Raw genomic sequence first — 7,313 nt, forward strand, 5'->3', positions numbered from 1 at the left:
ATGTCACTGTGTAGCAATTGTCGGCAATAACTTCCTTTTCAGATGCACCAGGATCGGGGATTAAAATACTGGCAAGAACAGAATAGTACCTTCATCTGTCTTACTTTGAGGGCAGGGACCAAACCTGTTTTCGATTTGCGTTGCCAGCAAAGATTGAATGTGATGGATGTGTTCTAAAAAGTAGGTTAGTCGGATGTGCCCAGGTTTTTATTTATCCCTGGACATGGTTCCAGCATGTTCTGTCTGTAATATTTTAGATTGGCTTTCAAGCTTGGGTTTCTCCACTCACAACTCACTTCCTGGGCAGTGTCCCGAGGCCACACAGGCCCCTGGGGTGGCCAGGCCTGGCGGCCGCTGCACAAACCCAGCCTCCCGCGAGGCCAGCAACTGTCAGGGGGACCGAGCGGTCAGTTGATGTATGTGCAGCCGAAACACAATGGAGCAAACAGCGTTTATTTTAGCCCAGTAAGTATACAGCAGCCATCTAAAACTAAAGTAGGGGTTTCCAGACATTTCTTTAGCCTCAGATTCAGATTCCTTTCTTCAAAAGAAATCTCGCCCAGAAAGGCAGACACAAGGAGCAGAGAGTGTAGGACTGTCCCCCATGATGGCACAGGAGGCCTGGCTGCCGTACGCCTTCGCCGGGGACCTCAGGGCTCTGAGGGGCCGCAGGGATGTGGGCACAGGCTCTGAGAGCCTCTGCGGAGACAGCCGCACGGCCGGCACTAAGCAGACCAGAAGCCCGCGGGACCGAGGGGCCAGGCCGCCACCTCCCGGGGCGTCCTGCCCACCGGGCCCGTCAGTGGGCAGTCTGTCAGTCCCACTGCCCTGTGAGCCGCAGACAAGAGCGACGGGAAGGTGCCCGATCCTGGCCTGCTCGCCTCGCTGTCCCCGGCAGCTCTGGGAGGGCAGGGAGGTGCCGATATCCTTCCCAGGCTTCGGTCAACAGCTGGCAGCCAGGCCGCATCACGCAGGGGGCCACACAGGGGGCACTCACCAGCAACCTGTGCATTAGACAAGGAACGCTCAGCGACCCGGCCGCGTTGGCATTCAGGCTGCGGTGCACGGGCACCTTCCCGGAATGTGCTGGTGCCGGAGACGGGAGGGTGTGGGGGGACGGGGCCCCGGGCCCCGGGCATCCGCACGGCTCATGCCCAGCCCTGACCTCGGACGTGCACAGCATTACAGTCAGTGGGAGGCCGAAATGTGCCCGCGGTTGTGTCGTTTAGGAAAGTACATACGACAAGTTAAAACTAGACAGAAGAATGCCGGAGGCCGTGCTGCTCCGGGAAGCCTGAGAAGTCAGACAGAAAACGCTCCCTTACGTGCAATCATGAAGCCGGTCTCCACGGGGCGGGAAGGCGCAGGGCCCGCGTCTGTGCCCCCCGTTCTCTGGGTTGGGCTTAACCATGTGTTCGCCTCCGTGGAACCACCTCTGGATCCTGGGGACACAAGAAATGCGGAAAGTTCACCTGGTTTTAAACCAAAGCCGTCTTTTCTCCCGGCCTCACCCTCCCTGAGAGAGAGAGGAAAGCCGTGGCTCCGGCGTGGCTCCCAGTCGGGGCTGTAAATCAGCCCAGGTGCGCTCCCGGCCCCACCAGCCTCCCCGGCGCTGCCAGGCCGCAGCGGGCCAGCCTCCGAGGATGCAGGAATCCGCCGGGAAACCCGGGCCAACGGCTGGCAGGCAGCCCCGCGAGCCGCAGCCGGGTTTGGGGTCTTTTATGACCCGGGACTAAGGACACTGCTGGCTTCTGGGAGGGCTGCTGTCCCTGCCCGGCACACGGGCGCAGGCTCGGTGTCTCCCCAGAACCGCGGCGCGCCGCTCACAGATGGGCGAGCCCCCAGGTCCAGGGCCTTTTGTCCCTGTGGGTTTCCAGAGGGGGCAGGACGGGGGAGAGCAAGCCCGAGGGCCGTGCCAGACGCGCCGCGCGCCGGGCCGGCCCACCCACCTCGCCGCCTCGGCCGGGCCTCGGGGCCTCGCCAGCAGCTTGGACGGTGCCCTCCCTGCCCGGCTCTCAGGTCTGAAGCTGTAGCCAGCTGTTTCCTGCTTGCCGGGAGGGTGGGTTTAGACGACTTCCCCACAAGAACGGTCCTCGTCTCCCCAAACCTGAATCCAGAGACTGGTCTGGCTTCCCCGCTTGAGCCTGGCCTGCAGACGCCCGGACCCCCGAAGTGGCCAGCGGAGGGCCGGCTGGGGCTGGCGTGGGCTGTGCTCCAAGAGCCACCGGGGCACCGAATCCCAGCCCTCCCCGCAGCGCCGGGGGCCGGCCGCGGCCTCGGAGCTCCCCACAGCCCGGCCGTGCATCCGAGGGCAAACGCGGGGCGGGCCCTGAGATGTTCTCCGAGGTGTCCGTTCTGCGGGGCCACGTCTGCCCATTCTACAGCTGGCCCATCTGTGGTACCGGGTTCATGCTCACCCAGGTCCACGGCGACGGGTCTGTGGGCCACTCGGCTTCCACCTCCTCCTGACGGCCAGCCGTGCCCACCATCGCCGTGTTGCCAAAGGATCGTCTGGGGCCTCCCCGAAAGGGGAAAGCTGGGGGAAAACACAACCACATTTATCGTGGGTGTGTTTATTTCCGGTTTAGAATTATGAACTTGTCTGCCGTGCTTCAGGGCGAGGCGCCAGGGTCGGGGGGGGCAGCTCAGACCCGAGCCAGGCGTCCTCTGCGCACACAGGCACCCACGTCGATGCAGACCGTCCGTGGCTCCTCTGTGGCCCGTTACTCGAGTGTTTCGGCATGTTTTTCACATAGCTTCGGTCTGATTAAAACCCCAAATGCATTTGGCCAACTGCATTTCCCTCTAATTTTTTAGCACATATTTATTTTAAGGGAAATCTAAGCCATGCATTTCTGATTCACTCATTGTTCGTCCATGCTGGCTGCCGGGGGCTGGGGGGTTTCTTCGGGTGCCCAGGGCTGGCCCCGGCTCCTCCAGAGTGACCCCGCCGCCCCGCCCCGGGGCCCTGGTGGGGACACGCAGCAAGCAGTCCTGCCCAGGGACATACTGACCCTGCAGAGAGTCTGTAATATCCATAATATGTGCAGGGTGAACATGCCTCCCAGATCTGAGCGGCATTGAACTGTTGTTGTTGTAACTTAGAACCCATGATTTTCAAGCGGTTTCTGACTTGGAAAAGCACATTTTCCCCTCCCTGACGGACAGAAAGCTCAGGTCGGACAGAGGCTGGGAGGGACGTGTGTGCCCCGCACCCCAGGCGCCGGCCCCCTCCTCCCGCTGCAGGTGAGGGTTAGGGTCTTGTGCTGCGGGAGGGAGAGCAGACAAGGGAGACGCGAGTCCTCTCCCTTCAGGCCAGGCAAGGCTGGGGAAGGGCTGTGGCCGCTGCAGGGGGGCTGGGGGCGTCCCCAGCGATGGGTCCTCCTCACCCTGTCCCTTGCGGCTGGCTCTCCTTCGAGGGGAGGTTCGGGGCCAGGGAATCCACACAGAGTGAAGGGGCTGAGTCGGCGTCCAGGCCGTCCAAGGGGCCCCGTGCCAATGCCCCCCCCACGCCCACACTTGAGGCTGCCTCATCCTGCGGGGCCTGGCGCTCAGACAGCCTTCCCCCGGGGCCACCTCAACACTGACCAGACTTTCAGTGGGTGTCGTCCACCCGTTCTTCCGTAGAACCAGAGGTTGCCGGTTACTTGAACTTGTGCACGTTGCCAAAACTGACGGCCATGTTTTCTGTTGGTCGTGCGTTTGATATTTTCACCATCCTGTGCTATTGCGCCCATGCAAAAATCACCTGAATGCCCCACGGGTGCCAATATTTCGGTGTCCAAACTCCACCTGCTGGGTTACTTCCGGGGCATGAAAGCAAATATTTGGCTCGATCCCTGGGAAACCCACCAGATGCCTTTCCCAGAGAGCTCGGCTCTGGTGCTCAGGGCTGGGACCCTCTGTCCTCTAACACACTTGAGGGGTGTGTCCCTTGAGGGGAAGGTCACCTTATGTAACTGCCAGGTGACGGCCATCATCACGGGTTGGCAGTGAGGGGGATGGGCAGGGATGCTGCAAAATACATTGTTCAGGATAGGCTTCTCTGGCATTTTCCAAGGGGTGGGCCCACTCTATGTCGGTCGTGGCCTCTGTCTCCTAAAATCTGCCTCCGCCTGCCTTCAGTGCCCTGCATGCCTGGCTAACAGAATCCCCACGGGGCACATTCAAGGAGAGGTCGGGCCTGTCCAGACCTGTGGCACCTGCAGCATGGCCTCCCACAGTCACCTGCACGCAGCATATGACTTGGGGCCGTCATGGTCCATCTGACAGATTTAATTCCCAGATGGGTGAGTTCACGGACCTCAGGTGAAGTCCCTTCTAGAATTTTGTCCCACAGTTTACATTGCGCATCCACTCACCAGGCTTGAGGGCTTTGACTTTCATACACGGCTTCGAGGATGACGTTTGCGGGTTTAATCTTGGCGGCAGAGGACTGTGGAACCCAAAAGGTGGGTGGTGAGCCACGGTCAGCCTGCCTCCCTCCTCCCACACGTCCCCAGGAGCCGAGAACTTAGGACAGAAAGTTGTGCCATTCTACAATAATGCCAGATCTCTCTTCCGTCACATTTACCGGGTTAACAGGAATCTTACTCCAAGAGCTCACGGCATCCACGAGTGCATGCACACACGTGCCCAGTGCACACGCACGTGGAGAATGTGGGCTGAGCGTCCGGTGAACTTCACTGAGCCTCTGATCAAAGCACCTGGTACTTTTGCATTCATTTCTTGCCCGTCTGTTCCGGAACCACTAACCAAATGTCCACCGTGGCCAAGAACTGCTGTGGCTCCAGCGGTTACAAGACAGCTAAGACACAGCTCCCCTTCAAAGGGCTCCCAGTGGGGCCCAGGTGCCCGAGGACATGTACCCGAGAATGTGCTGCCTGAGGGGTGAGAAACAGGTGAAGCGTCCTGAGCTCTCACGGGAGGGAGCGGTCACGTCAGGGGGATGAGTGCCGGACAAGGAGAGGAGAAAACGGCCCAGGGAGAAGGCTGCACGTGGGCCATCTCCCCTCACTTACCCATTTGTTCGATCTCGCACCATCACCGAACGCCCCCTTGGGAGCCGGGCACCGGCCCCGGGGCAGCAAAGGTGACAGACACCCGTACTCACGGAGCTCACCGTCCGTGGAGGGACATGGTGAGGGGTCGCGGGGCTCAGAGACACGAGAAGGAGGAGGTGAGACTTTCCTGGAGCCTGGGGCACGGTCGGACATCGTCCAGGCGAAGGTGGAGATGTGGACCCGAGAACCGCCCCGAGGACCGGAGTGCTGGTCGACCACTGACAGCCCTGAGTGGCGCTGCCGGTGCCTTCCTGCTGACGGGAGGGAGCCGTCAAGAGCCTTTGGTGGAGGAGCGGAGGCTCCTCGGAGAACGGACAGACCCAGTCACAATTCTGGGAGGAGGGAACGGCGACATCAAAAATAACTGGGCAGCAGACTCCCCGCGGAGAGCTCGGCGGCCGGACACGGCCAGGTCCCGGCACGGGCCCGCGGGTTTGAGTCAGATCTCCGGACGGTACTTGCAAAAGTCCACAACCCGGAGACGTTACCTGACAAAGTGTCGGAAATCAGTAACCACACAGAGCAAGCGCACGCAGCCTGGAGGACAGACACAAAGAGGGAGAAGAGACCGGGGGCGTCCTCACTTCGTCTTCTTCCCTGGGGCCTCAACCCAGCCTTGCGGCAAAGGTGGTTCTTGGTCCGTCTCCAAACTTAATAAGAAAAATCTGAAGACCCATCAGTGTCCCGTGAAGGCACAATCCACGTAGGCATGTGCAGGCCACACGAACGCCCTCGGTGGTCATCAGGCTGGGTGCCCGTGGAGACTCCGGAAGAAACCAGTCGGGGTGCTTATTGGCTTTGTTACTTACGAGCACAGTTCCTGCTCAGTAGGCCGCCTGTTCACCCAAGGGTGTCCAGTGCACGTGTGACAACAGCAAGTGATTCGTGGCCCCTTTATTTGACCCTTTAAACTCCCTCCAGTGAATATCACTCAGTGTCATGTAAGTGCCCCCAGTCTACACCCCGGAGGCAGGTAACTTTCTAGGTGAGAATCCTTGATCTGGCTTATTTCGCCGAGCATAATATGCTCCAGGACCATCCCTGCCGTCACAGATGGCGGGCCTCATTCTTTCTATGGCTGAGTAATATTCCAGTGTGTGCACGCGTATATGTGTGTGGGTGTGTGTGTGTGTGTGTGTGTGTGTAGCATATGTTCCTTGTCCATTCGTCTGTCTGTGCACACTTAGGTCGTTTCCATATGTTGGCTGTTGTAGATAATGCTGCAATAAAACAAATGAATAGGGGCGCCTGGGTGGCTCCGTTGGTTAAGCGTCCAACCTCGGCTCAGGTCATGATCTCACGGTTCGTGAGCTCAAGCCCCACGACAGGCTCTGTGCTGACAGCTCGGAGCCCGGAGCCTGCTTTGGATTCTGTGTCTCCTTCTCTCTCTGCCCCTGCCCAACTTGTGCGCTCTCTCTCTCTCTCTCTCTCTCTCTTTAAATTTAAATAAACTCGGGGCACCTGGGTGGCTCAGTCGGTTAAGCGTCCGACTTCGGCTCAGGTCACGGTCTCGCAGTTCGTGGGTTCGAGCCCCGAGTCGGGCTCTGTGCTGACAGCTTGGAGCCTGAAGCCTGCTTCGGACTCTGTGTCTCCCTCTCTCTGCCCCTCCTCCCACTCGTGCTCTGTCTCTCTCTCTCTCTCTCAAGATAATAAACAAACATTAAACAAAGTTTTAAAAACAAATAAATAAATGAACAAAAAGCAGAATCAGACCAGTAAATACGGAGAACAAACGGATGGCTGCCAGAGGGGAGGGGTGGGGGAGGGCAAAATGGGGGAAAGGCAGAGGGAGACACAGGCCTCCGGTTATGGGGTGGGTGGGTCACGGGATGAAAGGCACAGCACGGGGAACGGAGCGATGGTACTGTGACAGTGTCGTGCGGTGACGGGGGCAGCCGCAGTGTGGTGAGCGCAGCGTGACATATGACTTGCTGGGTCACAGTCTGTGCCCCTGTAACGAAGGTAACATCGTGTGTCGACTACACTCAAGTGAAAATAAAAATTAACGCGAAATGGGCACGCTCAGCCTGGACTCGAGGCGCCAGCGGCACGAGGCCAGGTTCAGAGAGCCTGCCTTGCGCATCCTGGGCGAATGGCTGGGAAGGCGCCGCTGGAATTTTCCGGGCGCACAGCATCAACACGGAAGGTCTGCAGTGGGACATCATCAGCCACACACAGCCTCCGTGTAGACACTGAGGAAGGAGTTGACCCCGGGTGGTAGGCTGAGTCAGGACCCCAAGGGTGCCCACA

The 7,313-nt window shown here is 59.5% G+C and overlaps 1 long non-coding RNA gene across 1 annotated transcript; it reads right to left on the reverse strand.

Moving 5' to 3' along the window:
* Nucleotides 1-437: 437 nt before the first annotated feature.
* Nucleotides 438-6,468, reverse strand: LOC128315446 (uncharacterized). Its single transcript, XR_008298199.1, has 3 exons — nucleotides 3,589-6,468; nucleotides 1,326-1,442; nucleotides 438-1,004 (listed from the first exon to the last, which is right to left on the reverse strand). It is a non-coding gene; the product is annotated as an uncharacterized LOC128315446 (long non-coding RNA).
* Nucleotides 6,469-7,313: the final 845 nt, after the last annotated feature.

The sequence above is a fragment of the Acinonyx jubatus genome, chromosome B2 (genome assembly GCF_027475565.1).
Source record: "Acinonyx jubatus isolate Ajub_Pintada_27869175 chromosome B2, VMU_Ajub_asm_v1.0, whole genome shotgun sequence".
Lineage (NCBI taxonomy): Eukaryota > Metazoa > Chordata > Mammalia > Carnivora > Felidae > Acinonyx > Acinonyx jubatus.